The following is a 20,768-nucleotide window of genomic DNA, read 5'->3' on the forward strand; positions in this document are numbered from 1 at the left end:
CCAGAAACTCTTCATTTGGAAGAATGCAAAATGGGTTTTAAAAGTGTACTTCTTAATTTTGGAGGCTGTGGCTATGCCAGTCTCTATAGTTGGCAATGAGACACTTCATTTTGGCATTAAAATCACATAATAATAGAAACAGTTCCAAACATCAATTTTCAAAATGCTTTCCCCATAACATGATTATTTTAAAGCACAGTCATATTAATTCCCAAAACATCACCTTTACCTGAAGGGATACATTGTGTGTGTGTGTGTGTGTATATATATGTGTGTGCAGGGGGGAGTGGGTGTGAGGATGTGTGTGTGCTTCCGTGTGAGCTCACACACACAGACAGTCACAAGCAAGAGGCCAGCAAATTTGAAATAACTGGTTTTTTCCTTTTTTTCATTATTATTTATTTTTCGTTGCACAGGATCTTCATTTCTGTGCAAGGGCTTTCACTAGCTGCAGCGAGCAGGGGCTGCTCTTCCTTGCGGAGCACAGGCTCTAGGCACACCGGCTTCAGTATTAGCAGCAGGCAGGCTCTAGGATTCGAGGGCTTCAGCACAGAGGCTCATTAGCTGTGGCTCTCTGGCCCTAGAGCTCAGTAGTTGTGGTACAAAAGCTTTAGTTGCCCATGGCATGTGGAATCTTCTCAGACTAGGAATCGAGCCCATGTCCCCAGTGGATTCTTATTCACTGTACCACCAGGGAAGTCCAACTGCCCTCTTCTTAAAGAAACACATCTTTTTAAAAAAAAAAAAAGAAACACATCTTTTAATTCCACAACTTTTAAGTTCTTTCCCTTGGGATGATCAGTAAACCTTGACTAATATAAAAAATGTTCATAGTCTCATCCACATCCCATTATGCTATGCTAAGTCACTTCAGTCGTGTCCAACTCTGTGCAACCCCATAGACGGCAGCCCACCAGGCTCCCCCGTCCCTGGGATTCTCCAGGCAAGAACACTAGAGTGGGCTGCCATTTCCTTCTCCAATGCATGAAAGTGAAAAGTAAAAGTGAAGTCGCTCAGTCGTGTCCGACTCTTATCGACCCCATGGATTGCAGCCTAACAGACTCCTCCGTCCATGGGATTTTCCAAGCAAAAGTACTGGAGTGGGGTGCCATTGCCTTCTCCCACATCCCATTATAAATTATTGTAAAGATTCTACTGTATTTAATTTTTTTCAAATTAACCATATTATCCACATCCTATATTTTGGCTCTTCTAACTTCAATTTCTGTATTGTTGCAATTTGTAAGTAAATGATGCCACTGATGAGTTTCATATGGAGTCCCTCCCTGCCCCCAATCCATAGTTTTGTATTCCAGTCTGGGCAGCCACTCCGTTGGTGGTTACTCTTATACATAAAAACTACAGCATATTATACTAGATATATCTTTCACATTATAAACACACTTTTTCTTTAGTAGAGCACAAAAAGTATTCCCTTCTTAATGCCTTCATTGAAAAGACTGAAGTGCAACATGTTAGCAACTGGCATCCAATCATATAGCCAACTTCCATGTGTTCTAAACCTTTCTCAAACACCTGATAATGTGTTTTTCTACAGAATGCCCTTTTATGTGTTGCCATCTTCTCTCTGCACCGCTTCAGTCACTGTAACCATGGCAAATAGAACAGTAGTTTTCTCCCAGTGATACTGACTGCCATTTTGTCTTTTACTATTGAATAAAAAAGATTTTATTAAATAAAAGAGATTTTACTCAACAGGGATTTCTAAACATATTTATTATATTTAATAACAGTTCATAAAAATATGCAACTAAGCATCACATGACTTGGAAAAAATTGTAGAGTTTTGTCTTCACACTCTGGGTGGATAGAATGCACATATCTAGCTGATCATGATGGCATATTTATATTATTATCAGCTAATACCTCAAGGTCCAATAAACCCTTAGGCTGGTTGTTAACTGTAGTGATGTAAATCCATGTTTTGAATTTTTTTAAACAAATTTAAACTTTTTTCCTGATAGACTTCCATGTCAGAGATATCATCATGACGAATCTCATACAAATAGTAGGAAATTGTTAGCCCTGCCATTTTTTCTGAGTTTGCTTTTGCTTGCACTATCCATATTACAGTGTCCCTTCCAGTACCTGCACAGATACTAAAACCCATGGATGCTCTAGTCCCTTATATAAAATGGTATATCTGCATATAACCTACGCACCATCCTCCAAATACTTGAAATCATCTCTAGATTACTTACAATACCAAATACTATATAAATACTATGTAAATCATTGCCAGGCACACTGCAAATTCAAGTTCTGCCTTTTGGAACTTTCTGGAAATTTTAAAAAGTATTTTCCATTCGCAGTTGGTTGAGTCTGCCAATGCAGAACCCACAGATACAGAAGGACAACTGCATTTTCAGTCTTTGGATTTCTTTGCCGGAACCTTTTCAACCCACTTGTCCCTTTTGTGAGCATTAGTTAAATGATTGTTAGGTAGTGTAATCTATCTAACCTGGGCTACACGATTCACTTGAAAGTAACTGAACCAGTGAGGGTTTCACTGTCCCCCTCTCCCCTCCTTTCCCTGGGGACCCTCTACTAGGATACATGACATGGACCTGTGGTGAAAGTGTTAAGGAAGCGTGCCTTATCAATCCATACAGAAAGTATTGGTGAAACTCGACTTTTTTATTTATTTGTACACTAAAGCAGAAATACCTCATTTTATTCTGCTTCACTTTATTGCACTTAGCAAATCTGCATTTTTAATAAGTTGAAGTTTTGTGGTGACCTTGTGTTGAGCAAGTCTACTAGAAGTACTTTTCCAACAGCATTTGCTCACTTCATGTCTCGGTCACATTTTGGAAAATCTCAAGATATTTCACATTTTTTTCATCATTGTATTTGTTATGGTGATCTGTGATCAGTAATCTTTGATGTTACTGTTGTAATTTTTTGTTTTATATTTTTAATTAAGGTATGTATATTATTTTTTAGACATAATGCTATTATACACTTAAGCAACTATATTATAACATATACTTTTTAATGGTTATTTTTATTTATTTATTTGACAGTGCCAGGTCTTAGCTGAAGCGTGCTGGACATTTTAGTTGTGGCATATGGGATCTAGTTCCCTGACCAGGGATCGAACCTGGGCCCTGGGCTGCACTGGGAATGTGGAGTCTTAGCCACTGGACCATCAGGGAAGTCCCAACTACAGCATAATGTAAACACAACTTTTACATGCACTGAGAAACCAAAAAATTCTTATGACTCACTTTACTGTGATCCTTGCCTTATTATGGTGATCTGGAACTGAAGCCATGATATCCATGGTACGTCTGTTTAAGTACAAGTTTAAATTTTTCTTTTATATCCCATTGGATCATCCATCCTAAACACTCCACTTTGAAGACCATTGATTTAATCCATCCCTCCTGTAGCCTCAGTTCAACATGAAAACCAAACTTGTCGCTGCCAACAAAATCACCTCCCCTGCCCCACCGTCTTCCCCCAGCAGCACCACCAGTGTCTCCTCCAGGCCTCAGCCGCCAGAAGACTTCTTGAGCCCTCTCCTCCAACCGGCACTTCCCTCCAATCATCCAGACCTGAACACTCTAGAGAGCACTGGACTCAGAGTTGTCGGTTACCTCCCAGAGTGCTCTGACTCCTGATACCATTGGCAGGTGCGGGCTATTTGAGCATTTTTGGAAGCCCAGAGGTGTTTGGGGTCTGTGCATCATCCCCCCGGCTCCTACTAACACCCCACTCTGGGTAACTGTTCTACAATGCACACACGCACATCTAAGATGGCATCAGTTCAGTTCAGTTCAGTCGCTCAGTCGTGTCCATAGCAGCCTCCAAATAACCAGTTTCTCTGTTTCCTTTTACTGTCTCCTGAGGGCTTCCCTGGTTGCTCAGTGGTGAAGAACCCACTTACTAATGTAGGAGACGCAGATTCGATCCCTGGGTTGGGAAGATCCCCTGGAGAAGGAAATGGCAACCCACTCCAGTATTCTTGCCTGGGAAATCCCAGGGACAGAGGAGCCTGGTGGGCTACAGTCCATGGGGTCACAAAGAGTAGGACACGGCTCAGACAATGAACAACAACAACCACTCTTTCCTGCACTGCAGAAGCATATGTCTCCCCAAGGAGACAATAAGAGAGGGTTCTGCTTCTGAGAGTGCTTAGCAGAATCTCAGCAAATGTATCCAGTTTTTAAACCAAAGTGCCCCAGGGCCTTCTACTAATTGAATGGACTGAAATCATGGCATATGATCTAACAACGGGACAGAAATAGGTCCATCAGGAGCGACTGGTGGCTAGAGGAAGCGTGCCTGGGGCAGTGTTCCTGGCTCCAGAGTGGAAGGGCATTGTGGCCCCCACTGATACCGTGGCATAATTGAGGGTACAGCCTTCCCCGACCTGCCTTGCCACTCCAGCAGGAGGTTCAATTCCCTCCCCAGGAATTTTTTCTTTTGGTACCTAGCATGCAGTGGATCTCAGTTCCCCAACCAGGGAATGAACCTGGGGACATTGCAGTGAAAGCTTGGAATCCTAACCACTAGGCCACCAGGAACTCCCTCCTCCCCAGCAGTGTCTGACTTCTGATTGGCCAATCAGCTGTAAGCAAGCTAGAGTCGCATAGGACTCTACCCTTACAGTTGGCAGCCAGTTCCTTCTTCCTGAAATGAAATATAGAAAGGAAAGAGACAAACCTGAGCACTCTGAAAATTAGTGTGAGTGAGAGCTAGGTCTAGATCCAGGGCATGTGCACTCGGGGTGACTGGGGACCTTGGGCTTAGCGTCTCCCAGTCACTCCTCTCTGGACTGGAGTGAAGAGGGCCAGTGGCTGGGGACTCGAGGCTTGGGGCCCACAGCCAAGACTGCATGCCCGCAGAACACCTGCTCAGTAGTCAGGGGCTGTTGTTCCCCAGGACCCACCTGGGCACATGGTCCCTGTAATTAAATGGAAGCCTAGGAATTAGCAGTCCTCTTCCGCATCTAAGAATGGCCTGTTGTCTCTGCCTTCCCTCCAGGACTCTGCACAACACCATGCTGGGCTGTAGCTCCAGCTCATTCCCATGTCTGTGTGTTTTTCATACTCTCCAAACTCTACCATCAGCCTAACCATTGTACCATCTGGTGAGACTCTGCCCTTGGACTCCTATAGACAGGAATCACAGCCTCAAACATCTTGCACATTTAAGTCATTGTCTGAACGCCCCAAAGTATCTGCCCCAAACTCCCTTCACCTCATACTTTATAATTTGAAATTCAGGTATCAAAATCTAGCATGACTGTAGCCCTTCAGAATCATCTGGGAGGGAAGAAAAGAAAGTGAGCAGAGCAGAGCCTCAAATGAGGTTATGACCTCTGTCTCCTGAAAATGCAGACTTCCCTCACTGCTCCTACACCCACACCCACACCCACACCCACACACACACACACACACACACCCAGGCCCCTACACACACACACACCCAGGCCCTTACACACACACACACACACACACACACACACCACACCCAGGCCATCCTCTTTTCAACCCCTGAATGCCTGATTCAGAACTGCCCACCCAACCATTTAATGAATGATAAGATCAAAGGTCAAAGGTTGAAGCAGAAGCAAGAGCCTGGAGCTGTCCTGTCCCCCGGTACCTGCTTCCAGGCTCTTGGCCACCCTCAGTCCTTACAGTACAGTCAACACCCAATCCATCCTGAGCTCTGTGGATTCTACCAGGGAGGAATGGGAGCAGTTTACATTGTACAAGAGAGAAGCACAGACATTTTTCAAGATCCTGAATTTTGATTATTTAAGAATGACCTCACTATGATCTCACTGAGGATAATGACACCTCTGGGTGAGAGAGGAGGACTCTGCATAAGATTTTGATTTGGGAAATCAAAAATCCAAAAATTGTGATGATTGCACAACATTGTGAATGTAATTGATGCCACTGAAATGTATGCAGCATTGTCCACGTTACAACGGGCAATTTTATGTTTTATATGTATTACTACAATAAAAAATTGTTTAAAAAACCTCCAAAATTGAATTTTTAAAAAACTGTTATTTCACAACTCCACTGTTTCTTTGAACCATTAAGTGTGAACAGGTCCAGGGCAAATGGCTGTTTACCAACCATTTTATCCCCAAACTTTCAGAGGTGCTGTGAGGGAACAAAGAAGGAAGAGTTGAGCTCCAGACTGGAAGGACTCAGGAAAGAAGGGAGGGTGGCTGCCAGAGGAGAGAGAATCCACACAGCTCAAGGAATGAGAACACAAAGGTCACCACGAGTCAGAAACTCCACCCAGAAATCCTCAGACGGCTTGGAGAGAACACTGGACAAGCCCAAAACAGTTCAGGGTGGGCAAAAGTCCCCGTGGCTCATGATTTGTCTAAAGGGTGAGTCTTTGGGAAAGAGAAACAAAGCAATTGGAAGTCACTCGTATCTATTACCTGTCAACTGTCCCCCAAAACTGACCCATCTGATTGTTCCCATCTACAATCATATTCCAGACAAACCCCACTTGAGCCAGATAAATTTTCAGTGACGTATGTCAACGTCCAGATCCTTTCTAAATGATCATTGCAAAAGCTTGTGGTTTACCAATAACTGAGTATTCTTAAATATATTAGTGGGAATTAGATTCAGCTGAGGGTAACCTAAAATAGCAATGCGATAAATAAGAGAAAAATTTCTTTCTCTTCCCTTCAGTAAATAGTCCAGAGTTGGGTTTTACAGACACTTCACAGATCCTCAGACTCCTGCAGTAGGAAGTCACTGGTGTCTATTACCTGCCGACTGTTCCCCAAAGCTGGCCCATCTGCATGGTTCCTATCTACAATCATATTCCAGACAAACCCCACTTGAGCCAGTCACCAGCTTACCTGACCTCATGTGTGAACTCATCCTTGTTGGAACTAGCAGTCACCTTTCTTTTGCTAGGGATTCCCATGTGGTGCTACTGGTAAAGAACCTGCCTGTCCATACAGAAGACATAAAAGACATGGGTTCAATCCCCGAGTCGGGAGGATCGCCTGGAGGAGAGCATGGTAACCCACTCCAATATTCCTGCCTGGAGAATCCCGTGGACAGAGGAGCCTGGCAGGCTACAGTTAATAGGCTCCAACACAACTGAGGCAATTTAGCATGCAGGCAGCATGCATGTCCTCTGCTAAGAAAAGCTTACAACTAGATCTTCAGTCATCTCATCCATGTTTCATGAAGCAAGAGGGAGAAAGGACCATATGGTAGGTCTATTTTTAATTTTTTGAGGAACCTCCATACTATTTACAGCAGATATACCATTTTGCATTACCACCAACAGTGTATACACATCCTTGCCAACACTTGTCTTTTGTTTTCTTGATAATAACCATCCTAACAAATATGAAGTAATATCTCATTGTGATTTTTATTTGCATTTCCCAAACGATTAATGATGTTGAATATCTTTTCAATTACCTGTTGCCCATCTGTATGTCTTCTTCAAAGAAGTGTCTATTCAAGTGTTTAGCCCATTTTTAAATTGGGTAATTAGGGTGGCTTTTTTGCTATTGAGTTGTATTACCATATGATCCAGCAACCCCACTTCTGCACAGTTATCCAAAAGTACTGAAATCAGGATCTCAAAGAGAGATTAGCACTCCATGTTCACTGCAGCACTGTTCACAATAGGCAGATGAGGATGCAACCTAAATGTCTATTGACGGATGAACAACAAAGAAAATATGATATATCCATACAATAAAGATTATTCAGCCTTAGGAAACAAGGAAATCCTGTAACATGTGACAACATGGATGAACCTTAGGACACGATGCTAAGTGTAAGAAGCCAGTCATTGAAAGACAGTTACTGCACTGATTTCAGCTATATGATTGTTTTCCATTATAGATATTGTAAAATATTGAATACAGTGCTCTGTGCCATGCAGCACATCCCAAATGTCTTTTAATGAAGCCACCATATCACACTCCCACTTATCTCCTGTTGGCCACACTGAGCAGCTCTGTAACATCCAAATATAACTGCCATAGATTTTGTGATTACCTTGATTACACCAGGCCTAAAATCTCCCATCAAAGGAAACAGGGAAGAGTGTAGTACAGTGTAGAGATCACCACCCAGAACTTCTCCAAGTTGGAGTCAGAGCACCATGATATTTGCATAGTAGTGGCAACCGCTCTGAGATGCAAGACCTCTGAGGTAAGAACAAACCTTTTGACAATTTCAGGGAAGTCAAAGGAGTTGTGTGTCTTTTGTTCTGTGAGGGCAGGATTCTGACTGACTTAAGAAGTCTTCACTACCCTTCCTCATGAAGTCCCAATGTGGGCAGTTACCATGCTGAATCTGGTGTCAATGCTCCCAGCATGCTAGTGTGGTGTCAGAAAAAGGTCTTTACACAGAACAATGAAATATAAGCCTGAGGTTAGGGATTTCCCTGGGGGCTCAGTGTTAAAGAATCCACCTGCCAGTATAGGGGACATGGTTTGATCCCTGGTCCAGGAAGATCTCACATGCCACAGAGCATCCAAGCCCGTGCGCCACAACTCCTGAGCCCGAGCTCTACAGCCCACGAGTCACAACTACTGAGCCTGCACATCTAAAGCCCATGCTCTGCAACAAGAGAAGCCACTGCAGGAGCCTCACTTGGCCACAACTAGAGAAAACTCGTGCACAGCAACGAAGACCCAGCACAGTCACACACACACACACACACACACACACACACACAAAGCCCAAGATTAGGAGAATTATGTACTGTAGTTCACTTGTTCTTACTTGGGAACATGTTCTAAAAGTCCTTCAAGCAGTCATCCATGAAATACCTATGGAATATCTAGCAGGGCTCAGGCCCCATGCCCTTGAGCAACAACAGTCAGCAGAACAGTTCTTGCCTTCATGCAGGTTACAGCTATTTAGCAAGACAGGACATTAATCAAAGGACCACTTGAACACATAAATTCAACAGTGACAATGCTAGAAAGAGAAGTACAAGCACTGTATCAGAACACAACAAGAAAAACTGACCTCCTTCCAGGTTCCACACATTGGAAACAGTATATGCAAAGGCCCTGGGAGAATTTAGGAGAACAATACCTGAGTCATATTCTCCCATTTTATTTCTGCCCCGTATTCTTGATTGGACATTCTGTAAAGATTACACAGTGACAGCTTGATTTCCTCATAAATTCCTTATTTCCATATAAATTCCTTATTTTACTAAAGAAAGTACCACATGACCTGGGTAAATAAAACCAGACTTAGTGCCCCAGGGTGCTGATGTTTTCAAATTAACTTTTCCAAATCCTGTCACTTTTCCAGCATTTATGAATAATTTATTTATAAATAAACCTGTTTTTAAATTCCTCATGCCCATCATCCCCAAACCCTGTGTTTTCTGGAAGTTTCCAATTCTCTCTCAAACATTCCTTCCATATGAGTATATTCTGGAAGTCAGTGGGGAATAATTTCCTCCCCATATTGCTTTGTAAGGATCTTTGTTCCTTCTGCCAAAGTTCTAGAGGAGCCAGACCCTGTGCAGGCCCTCCAAGGCCAGGTCCCACCCCACCCTACTCCTACTTCAGTGGGCTCTAGCTTTAATCATCATTCATGCTCCCTCAGGGTCTTAACTTGTGCTCAGTCCTTCTCCAGAGAGCAGTGGAATAAGATCCGGTGATATTAATGGTCCTGCCTCCTAATACCACCACCCTACCTCGCTGATTCAAATCAGATCTGTCTGATCTCTATCTATCCCAATGACTTAGGCCCAAATGCACCGTCAAATTCCATTCCTACCAGGGATCTCTGAAGTATGTCAATGAAGTCACAGTCTCTGACCTTACCTTTTGTGCTTTCTTCTCCTTTAGGTGTCCACCATTTAAATCCCATCCTCCATCACCAGAGTTGGCTGCTGAGAACTAGAGTTCCAGGGGGCCTCTCCAGAGCCATCAACAGAACAGTTTCTATATCGGTAGGGTCAGAAGCAAACAGATACTACATTCACATTAGGTGAATTGACTTAACAGATAATTTAATAAAGGAACTATTTAATAAGATGTAAGTAGGGTGCAGGGAACCATGGGGATCTGTATGATAAACAAGGGCTGGTACCATCAGGGTGTCACCTCCCTGGGCCTGAACAGGGAAGGTGAAAAAGCATTTGCACCGATCACACGGAAGGCCTCCAAGAAAGGCAGATTCCAGGTCATTTTACTTGTCTTATATTACCTGACCGTTATAGCCCCTCACTCAGGATAGTCAGGACAAGAGGAACAATGTGCACAGGCTGGACCCTTTCCAAGTGATTCCTAGATCCTTCTGAGAGCAGACTGCTCCTGACCCTCCCGGCAACTGCTCCAGACACATTCAGATGCATCTGAGCCTGGCAGTCCTGATTCCCAGGACCCCAAGCTATCCAGCCAGAACCATGGCTCAGTTACAGTATGATAAGGGACAGCTCTGTCCAATCAGTCACTCCACAGACTTTCTGAATACTCTTCTTTCAGTCCAACTGTCGGAAGCCAAAGTCACGTAGCCCAGTGTATAAAATGCTCTCCGTCCAGTGGGTGTGATTTCAGGGCACTGCTTTGTCCTTTTTATACACCTTGGGATTGATAACTGTGGCGTGATAAAAAGGAAGAAGTGTGAATGTAAAAAAGGTGCTTACCAAGATCATATAGTAATATAGTAAATGTTTATGATAGAACATTCAGTTATAAAAGTACAGCACAGAGCATGATTTCAACTACGTAAAAAATGAAAGAAGTCAAATAAATAAAAACCCAAAGAATAGGAAAAAAGTGGCAGGAAAATTTTTTAACACAACTCTGGGTTCTGCAGAAAAAAACCCCTTGGCTTGGAAGCTCCCCGCCACCCCCGATTCTCCAACACACTACTCACAGCCCCATTTCCATCCCAGACCTCTAGGTGCACTTTGGTCAGTAGAGAGAACACTAGGAATTTTATTTTATCCAAGGTAAGGAAAAGCTATATGCAAAAACTAGAGAGTTTTGAGTTGCTTTGGAATAGGAAGGATGGGAAGAAGAAAAAATATGAACTGTGAAGAAAGAGCTTAAATAGAGAAGGGAATCCAAAACCTGGCTATGGGGCAGGACCAAGTCAAAGAGAGAAACAATGAAAAATTTCCTATGGGATGAAGAGGGGGACATATGCAATGTAAAGTTATTTCCTATTGTGTGCTGTGCTGTAATACCCCACCAGTACCCCTACATATTCAGGAAAAACCTCCTATAACAACAATCTCATAGTATGTGAAAGGGAAAGTCGCTCAGTCGTGTCCCACTTTTTGCCACCCCATGGACTATACAGTTCATGGAATTCCATGGAATTCTCCAGGCCAGAATACTGGAGTGGGTAGCCTTTCCCTTCTCCAGGGGATCTTCCCAACCCAGGGATCAAATCCAGGTCTCTCGCATTGCAGGCAGATTCTTTACCAGCTGAGCCACAAAGGAAGCCCTCTCATGGTATGTATAACTTGGAAAAATCAAAGAGAAGAAGTCTTCTTTAATATAGACCAATGTAGGCCCTCTTGCATTAGCCAAGATAAGTCAGACAATGGCAAACCTATTCAAAACAAACAAACAAAACTTAGTTCAACACATCAAAGTTATATTTCTTGCTTATATCACAAGCTGGTGCAGGTCAGGTAACTCTCCTGTATGGCTTTCCTCCAAACAGTGACTCAGAGCTCCATGCAGGTTCCATCCTGCACTTTCACCAGCTAGGAGCCTTTCACTACTTGATGTATGGGAGAAGGGAGGTGGTGTGTGGCCAACAGCACGATTGAAGCTGTACCTAGAAGAAAACCTGTACCATTAAATCTATATATTGTGTGCATGCTTAGTCGCTCAGTCGTTTCCCACCCTTTGCAACCCTTTGGACTGTGGCCCACCAGGATCCTCTGACCATGGGATTTTCCAGGCAGGAATATTGGAGTGGGTTGCCATTCCCTTCTCCAGGACATCCTCCTGACCCAGGGATCCTATGTCTCCTGAATTGCAGGCAGATTCTTTACCCTCTGAGCAATCGGGGAAGCTACTAAATCTATATATTAAAATATAAATAGGGTTGAACACCAGTGATGTAAGTGTCCAACTTAAAAACTTTCAGAAAAAGAACAGCAAATTAACTCCCACCCCTAACAAATAGAAGGAAAGAATAAAGAGCAGAAATCAATGAAATAGAAAAAAGACATGCAATAGAGAAAATCAACAGTCAAAAGTGTTTTCTTTGAATAGGTTAATACAATTAATAAATGCCTGGCAAGGCAGATACAGAGAGGGAAAAAAATGAGAGAGAGAGAGAATACAAATACCAAAATCAGGTATAAAAACAATGGAACATCACAACAGACCTTACATATTTTAAAAGGATAATGACAGAGTATCATAAACAATTCAATGCCACTAAATTGGCATTTTATATGCACATATTTATGTCAATAAATTGAAATTTTTAGGTGAAACATTCAATCTTGTTGAAATACAATTTACCAAAATCGCCACAAGAAGAAATAGAAAATACCAATAGTTGTATATTTATCAAAGAAATTGAATCTGATGTTAAAACTCTTCCACAAGGGAAATTGAAAGCCCAAATGGAATCACAAAAATGTAAGGTATAAATAATACCCATCTAAACAGATGAACCCAAACTCATTTAGTAAGGCTTGCAAAAACTTGATACTTTGACATCAGAAAGACATTACAAGAAAGAAAAATTATTAGCCAACATCATAGGCTGAAAAATTTAAAGGAGCAATGGCAAGCCTATTGGTAAACAATAACTGTCTCCACCACAGTGTACTCTCCTGGTCACTGAGTATCCCTTTGGTTTCCTTCTTTCACAAATACAATACCTTCCATTGCTCTTCACGGAAAACAACCCAAAATCCAATCTGTCATTGTGCTTCATAGTCCTCTCTGCTGGGAACACATGTGAATGTTTGTAGACCGTGCACTAAAAGGGCGCGTTGTCCATCCCATACCCACGTGTGTGGTGCTCTGTTGCTCAGCTGTATTTGACTCTTTGCAACCCCATGGACTGTAGCCCACTAGGCTCCTGTGTCCATGGAATTTCCCAGGCAAGAGTACCTTTGAGAGGGTTGCCATTTTCTACTCCAGGGGATCTTCCAGGTATCTTGCATCTCCTGCTTTGGCAGGTGGATTCTTTAACACTGAACTACCTGGGTTAGTTGACCCATACCCATGCCAACATACAAATACGCAGTGATGGAACAGGAATAGGATAACTTCAATTAACATTCCCCTTCAGAAAGGGGAGAATGAGAGACCCACAGTGGTCACCGTCCCACAGCTACGCTGGTGTGACTCTGCTGAATACACTGGTATTACACTGCTGAAGTACCAGCGGGCAGCCTTTAGAATTACTGCCTAGCCTGAGGCAGGATCTCTCCCCTACTGTTCTTTGCGATCCTTGGCACTACCCTGGGAGGGGCTTCCTCTTGGACCCATATTCTCTTTGTCCACATCTAAAGAGAGAACTGGGGAGAAAGCTCTCTTAGGGGCTGTGCAACTTCCTCCCAGAGGTTGTTTATGGCTTAACTGAAGAACTCAAACTTTTTACACACACCTGTGGTTTCTTTGACAATACAGCTTCCTCAAAAATTTGCTTAGTGTCTGACCTATTTGCACCCAGACGATTCTATTTGCCAATATTCACCCTCAGTGTTCCATTTGTAAGACATAGTTTTCATGTTTACTTTATTCTTTTGCCTTCTTGCCCCCACATACTCTCAATGTGAGAGTGATTTACTTAAACTAGCTGGTGAAGCTAGCTGGAACAAAGGAACCTACGTTTCATCAGGTATTTTCCATGATTCACTTTCAACTGAGATATTTTCTTGGGCCTTTGTCATGCAAAAACTTTTAAATGCCCATCTCTTACTATACGGGAACCAAAAGCAGTCAGCTTTTCTAACTCTGCAGGCCTCAGTATACTGGACTTTGTCTATTGCATTTAATTTAATTAACAAAGCCACCAATCTTGTGCTTTTAAATTCAAATTGAGATGTAAATTTTTATACCACAATATTCACCCTTTTAAGAAGTACAATTTAGTGTGTTTTTGGTGTACCCACAAAGCCGTGCAGCCGTCACCCCGTCTCATTTCAGAATACTTTCATCACCCCCAAAAACAACCTTGCAATCGTTAGCAGTCGCTCCCCATTTCCCATTCCTCTATGCCCTAGATTCATCTGTTTTCTGACTGTATTTTCTTATTCTAGATATTTCATATAAGCGGAATATGCGCTTTTTTGTGTCAGGTTTCTTCCACTTAGCATAATTTTTCAAGGTTAATTTACTTTGTAATATGAATCAGTACTTCGTTTCTTTTTATGGCTGAATAATATTCTATTGTGAAGATATACTATATTTTGTTTATTCATTTGTTTATAAACATGTGGGTTGTTTCCACTTTGGGGCTGTTATGAATAACGCTGCCATGAGTATTTGTGTACAAGCTTTCGTGTGGATGTATGTTTTCGTTTCTCTCTGATAGCTATCGAGGAGGGTATATCTTTTACTTTCAACCTATTTCTGTCTTTGAAGCTAACACATGTCTCTTGTAGATAGCATATAGTTGGGTCATAGGTGTTTGTTTGTTTGTCTGTTTGATTTTTATTTATTCCGCCAGTCTGGCCAATTCTATTCTGAGTTCATCTTTTTCTTGTAGTACCTTGGCAACTGCAGCCAGAAGTAGCCAGCATACACTACTAATGTTCTGCTTTTCAATCTCTTCTCCTAGAAACGTCCTATTAATAAACATGGGTTATGCCCCCCAAGTTAGATCAATTAATAATGTTTCAGCACTACAGTGCTAAGGTATTTCTAGTCTTCAACAATAGTTTTCTGCTCAGTATACCACTAGACTGTTAAGCTGTTAGAGCCGTGCCCTACTTAGAGGTACCAATATCCGTATGAGTATGAAATTTATATTAGAGTACAATAAGCTATACTGCAATAATAAATAAACCCGAAACTCTAAATGGTCAAATCTGACAAAGATTTGTTTCTCACTTATGTCACTGTCCAATGCAGGTCAGGCAACTCTTCTACATTGCCCTCCCCACGCAGTAACAAGTTCCTTACAAATGGCAATTTAGCCATCTCAGAGTTCTTCAGTTCTAGAACCATAGACAGAAAAGAGAGAGTGACCCAGAGTGCAGGGAGGTTATGGCCTGGCTTGAAAATGGTGTATATCACTCCTCCACATATCGAATGAGCCAGACTTAGTTACATGTCTCCAACTGAAAGTTGTTGAATCATGCAAAGACGCCGGGATTCTTGGCCCCTGGAGGAGAAGAATTCAATCCGGGGCCAGAGACGAGGCTTGATTGCTCAGAGCTTTTGTGTAATAAAGTTTTATTAAAGTATAAAGGAGATAGAGAAAGCTTCTGACATAGGCATCAGAAGGGGGCAGAAAGAGTACCCCCCCTGCTAGTCTTCAGCTGGATGTTATATAGTCACTAGCAGTCTGTTAATGAAAGAAAGGAATATCTTAAAACTCAGAATGGCACCAGGCCCCTCACCCATAAGATGCATTTTTGGATAATCTTGGCACCAAATGGTTCATCCTGGGCCAAAAAAGGTTTAACTTGAATCTTGAAGAAGGGTAGATCGTCATACAAATAGTTTCGTTTACATAGATTAGAAGAACAATACCTGAGTATAACATACTGGTTTGTCAAGTAGGTTCTGAGCCAAGAGGCGGAACCGACTTGAAGACAGAGTTTGGGGTAAATGCATAGTACATTAGCATAGCTTAAGACAAACATTCCCATAAGAACAAGGCATTGGTTATCTCTGCTGCTGCTACTGCTGCTAAGTCGCCTCAGTCGTGTCCGACTCTGTGCGACCCCATAGACGGCAGCCCACCAGGCTCCCCCGTCCCTGGGATTCTCCAGGCAAGAACACTGGAGTGGGTTGCCATTTCCTTCTGCAGTGCATGAAAGTGAAAAGTGAAAGTGAAGTTACTCAGTCATGTCCGACTCTTCGGGACCCCATGGACTGCAGCCTACCAGGCTCCTCCATCCACGGGATTTTCCAGGCAAGAGTACTGGAGTGGGTTGCCATTGCCTAGTTTGAGAACAGTTAACTTCAGGTGAAACCAGGTGTCATTATGGCAACACAGTATTTTAAGAGAAGCCTCCTTTTAAATTTGTATAGAGAAGGAAAAAATATCGCTAGTTTGTTTCCTTCTGCGGATTAAGGGAGATAAAAATGTCTGACACTTGCAGGCTATTTCCTCCGTTTGGATACCCCTTGCCTTCCTGACTGTTACCCTCTCACAAGTCTACTGCAGTACAGATGGAAACCTTACGGGAGCACATTGATATTTGATGATCCCTAGCAGTCTGTACCCTTCCTACCTCTATTCTCTAAATAAATTAAAGTTTCACCTCTAAAGTGGCATAGGGGTAGTTAGAATTCACTGTTTTATGAATACAAGCTATCCAGAGCAGGAAGAGCCCTCATCATGGCTAAGGGCTGTGGGCTCTGGAGCCAGGCTGTCTGAGTTCAAATCTTGGATCTACTTAATAATAATTCTATTGCCTATGGCTCCATACTTCACTCCTGTAAGTTTCAGTTGCTCACCTTAAAGTGGGGTTTAAGTGGTATCTAGCTAGCTCCTAGGTTTTTTGTCAAGTGAAATGAGACAATCCATGTATTTAAAAACAGGGCAGTGTCTAGCACATAGAAGTATATCATGAAAGTGAAAGTGAATTCGCTCAGTCGTGTCTGACTCTTTGCGACCCCATGGACTGTAGCCCACCAAGCTCCTCCATCCATGAGATTTTCCAGGCAAGAATACTAGAGTGGGTTGCCATTTCATTCTCCATGGGATCCTCCCAACGTAGGGATTGAACCCAGGTATCCTGCATTGCAGGCAGACTCTTTTTACCATCTGAGCCACCAGGCAATCTCTGGTGATATGATATGATATGATAACATCTATGTCATAGGTATTGCTGCTGCTGCTGCTGCTAAGTCACTTCAGTCGTGTCCTGACTCTGTGCGACCCCATAGATGGCAGCCCACCAGGCTCCCCCGTCCCTGGGATTCTCCAGGCAAGAACACTGGAGTGGGTTGCCATTTCCTTCTCATAGGTATTAGCTCTTATTAAATAAGTTAAAGAGTTAGAAAATAATGGGAAAGGAAATAAAACCATAGAATGAATATTATTGCCATTAATGATATTTTCTTCTGCATGCCTGATTGGAAATGTGTTTGTCTGGGGCGTCCCATGTAGCAGCAGGAAAGTGAAAGCCCAGACAGATAAGCCACTAATGGGCCTATTTATGTGAGAGGAATGGGCATTAGCTCTCACAAGTGCAAGGTCCAAGTGTGAGAATGGTCCCCCAAGGAGAGGCTTAATTGGAGTGCAATTTAAATCTTGATCACATGCCTACCCCCAGGAGAGTGGAGCTGCCTGAATGGTGTCAGGAAGCCTGGACTCTACCTTGACTGCCTCTGATATTCCAAGCCACATGGCCCCGCAGAGCCCAGGAGGAAGGACTCTGAGGGAAACCAGCACTACTGAGGGACTATGGGCTCTTCCTGCTGCTACAGCTAAGAGGTGATGTTGCAAGGAGTCAGTATTTGAATTCAGCATTTTCACCTGAGAGAACAGTGGTCAAAAGCATAGTTTCTGCAGTCAGACTGAGTTCAAACCCTAACTCTGAGTCTCAATTAATTGTGAATCTAAACCAGTCACTACCTCCTCCGAACCTGACAGTCATTGTCCATGAGCTGAAATTTGTATTTTTATTGTGTTGGCTGCCATCTATTTGCCTCTGCATATCCACTCTCCACTCTTCTCTACACTGAAGAGTAGAGGAGTGCAGGGAGGCTGGAGTCCCGGGAGGCTGGCCTCTAAGAATCATGTCAAGGGACTCCATTGCTCTCTGGCTTCTGATTGTGTCCAAGAAATGGGCAGGTGAGAGGAGAGTGGAAACTTGGTATTTATTTCCCTAGATCCCACACTGCTGAGTTTCTGAAAGTTGGTTGTGACCCTCTCCCCCAAACCACAGCTACTTTTCAGCCAGCTTTCTCCTTTAAGCTTTCTCCACAGGTTTCAAAAACCACTACTTCCTCCTTCCTCTTCAAGCTTGGCACGGAACAGCTCCCTGCTATCACGGCCCCAAGACACTCTAGCATATCTGGCTGCTTTCCCTAAGCTCTTCCCTCTTAATCCCCTTAATAATGTGCTTCAGTGATCCACTTTTGAGTGCCAGGACCTTTTGACTGATAGAACTATGTGCTTGCAGCAGACACCCTTTGGGTGACTAACTGGTTCACATGGATTCCCTTTCTCTGAGAACACCCCTTATACAAGGGTGAGGGGCCCCAGTGGCTGTGCCTGTAACATACGTCCCTTCAACCTGATTGGCCCGAGGATACATATCTGGCCCAATCAGATTCTCCATCAAAGAAAAGTGGTATTTGGAACAAAGAGATAGCAGGAACTAGGAGCCAACAGGATTGCCCAGATTTATCTCCAAATCCACCTTCTAAGGAGAAGGCAATGGCACCCCACTCCAGTAGTCTTGCCCAGAAAATCCCATGGACAGAGGAGCCTGGTAGGCTGCAGTCCATGGGGTCGCTGAAGGTCGGACACGACTGAGCGACTTCACTTTCACTTTTCGCTTTCATGCATTGGAGAAGGAAATGGCAACCCACTCCAGTGTTCTTGCCTGGAGAATCCCAGGGACGGGGAAGCCTGGTGGGCTGCCGTCTATGGGGTCGCACACAGTCAGACACGACTGAAGTGACTTAGCAGCAAGGAGCCTACAAAAGTAGGCAAGAGTGGGTTTCTACTCTCTTAATTTTGATTGTTCAATTCTGCCTCCTATCCCATGTGGTACCCTATCATCCTTTCAATACATTTCTTCTTTACTTTGCTAGCCAGAATTAGTTTCTGCTGCTTACAGTCTGTGCTGTGCTGTGTGCTTAGTCGCCCAGTCTTGTCCAACTCTCTGCAACCCTTTGGGTTGTAGCCCACCAGGCTCCTCTGTCGATGGAACTTTTCAGGCGAGAGTACTGGGGTGGGTTGCCATTTCTTCTTCCAGGGGATCTTCCTGACCTAGGGGTTGAACCAGCATCTCCTGTGTCTCCTGCATGGCAGGCGGATTGTCTACCAGCTGAGCCATTGCGGAAGCCAGAACCTCAATAAACACAGTACCTCATAGGACTTTTATGAGATAATATATGTAGGAAGTTTAGCACAGTGCTTGTGTATGGTAAGCTTTCAACAATTTATACCATTTATTATCTACAAAAGTGAAGTTAATAAGAGAATGAGTAAATAAGCCACAGACTAGGAGAAAATATTTGGACAAAATATATCTGATGAAGAATTGTTATCCAAAATATACAAAGAACTCTTAAAACTCAACAATAAGAAAATGAACCAATTAAGAAATGAGCAAAAGACCTTAACAAATACCTCATCAAAGATACACAGATGGAAAATAAGCATATGAAAAGATGTTCAACATCATATGTCATTCAGTTCAGTTCAGTCGCTCAGTCGTGTCCGACTCTTTGCGACCCCATGAATCGCAGCACGCCAGGCCTCCCTGTCCATACCAACTCCCAGAGTTTATTCAAACTCATGTTCATCGAGTTGGTGATGCCATCCAGCCATTTCATCCTCTGTTGTCCCCTTCTCCTCCTGCCCACAATCCCTCCCAGCATCAGAGTCTTTTCCATTGAGTCAACTCTTCACATGAGGTGGCCAAAGTATTGGAGTTTCAGCCTCAGCATCAGTCCTTTCAATGAACACCCAGGATTGATCTCCTTTAGGATGGACTGGTTGGATCTCCTTGCAGTCCAAGGGACTCTCAAGAGTCTTCTCCAACACCACAGTTCAAAATTCTTTGGTGCTCAGCTTTCTTCACAGTCCAACTCTCACATCCATACATGACCACAGGAAAAACCATAGCCTTGACTAGACGGATCTTTGTTGGCAAAGTAATGTCTCTGCTTTTCAATATGCTATCTAGGTTGGTCATAACTTTCCTTCCAAGGAGTAAGTGTCTTTTAATTTCATGGCTGCAATCACAATTTTCAGTGATTTTGGAGCCCAAAAAATAAAGTCTGACACTGTTTCCCCTGTTTCCCCATCTATTTCCCATGAAGTGATGGGACCAGATGCCATGATCTTAGTTTTCTGAATGTTGACCTTTAAGCTGACTTTTTCACTCTCCTCTATATGTCATTAGGGAAATCCAAATTAAAACAATAATGAGATTCTGCCACATGCATGTTAAAAATTCAGAATATTGACAACACTAAATGCTGATGAGGCTATGGAGCCACAGAAACTCTAAGTCACTGCTGATGAAAATGCAAAACAGCATAGCCACTTTGGGAGACAGTTTGAAAATTCTTACAAACTTACACTCTTACCACACCACTCAGTAATTATGCTCCTTGGTATTTTCCCACATGAGTTGAAAGTTTATGTCTACACAGATGTTTATAGCAGATTTACTCATAACTGCCCAAAACTGGCAGCAACCAAGATGTCCTTCAGAAGGCTACTAGACAAATAAAATGTGGTACATTCAGACAATGGAATATTATTCAGTTCTAAAAAGAAATGAGCTTTCAAACCATAAAAAGAACAGAAGAAACAAATGCATATGGACTTTATGATACGTCAATGTAGTTCTGGCAAAAGAAAATAGAAGTATGGACATGAGACAATATGTGTGAATACACTAAAGTTCTCTTT

At 42.9% G+C, this 20,768-nt stretch overlaps 1 long non-coding RNA gene across 1 annotated transcript in view; it reads right to left on the reverse strand.

Annotated features, from left to right (window-relative positions):
* Window positions 1-20,768, reverse strand: part of LOC139187139 (uncharacterized) — a 32,742-nt gene that overhangs the window by 533 nt on the left and 11,441 nt on the right. The window contains exon 3 of the long non-coding RNA XR_011570777.1: window positions 9,830-9,949. This is a non-coding gene — a long non-coding RNA (uncharacterized lncRNA). The remainder of the gene's footprint in view (window positions 1-9,829; window positions 9,950-20,768) is intronic.

Source organism: Bos indicus, chromosome 15 (genome assembly GCF_029378745.1).
Source record: "Bos indicus isolate NIAB-ARS_2022 breed Sahiwal x Tharparkar chromosome 15, NIAB-ARS_B.indTharparkar_mat_pri_1.0, whole genome shotgun sequence".
Taxonomy (NCBI): Eukaryota; Metazoa; Chordata; class Mammalia; order Artiodactyla; family Bovidae; genus Bos; species Bos indicus.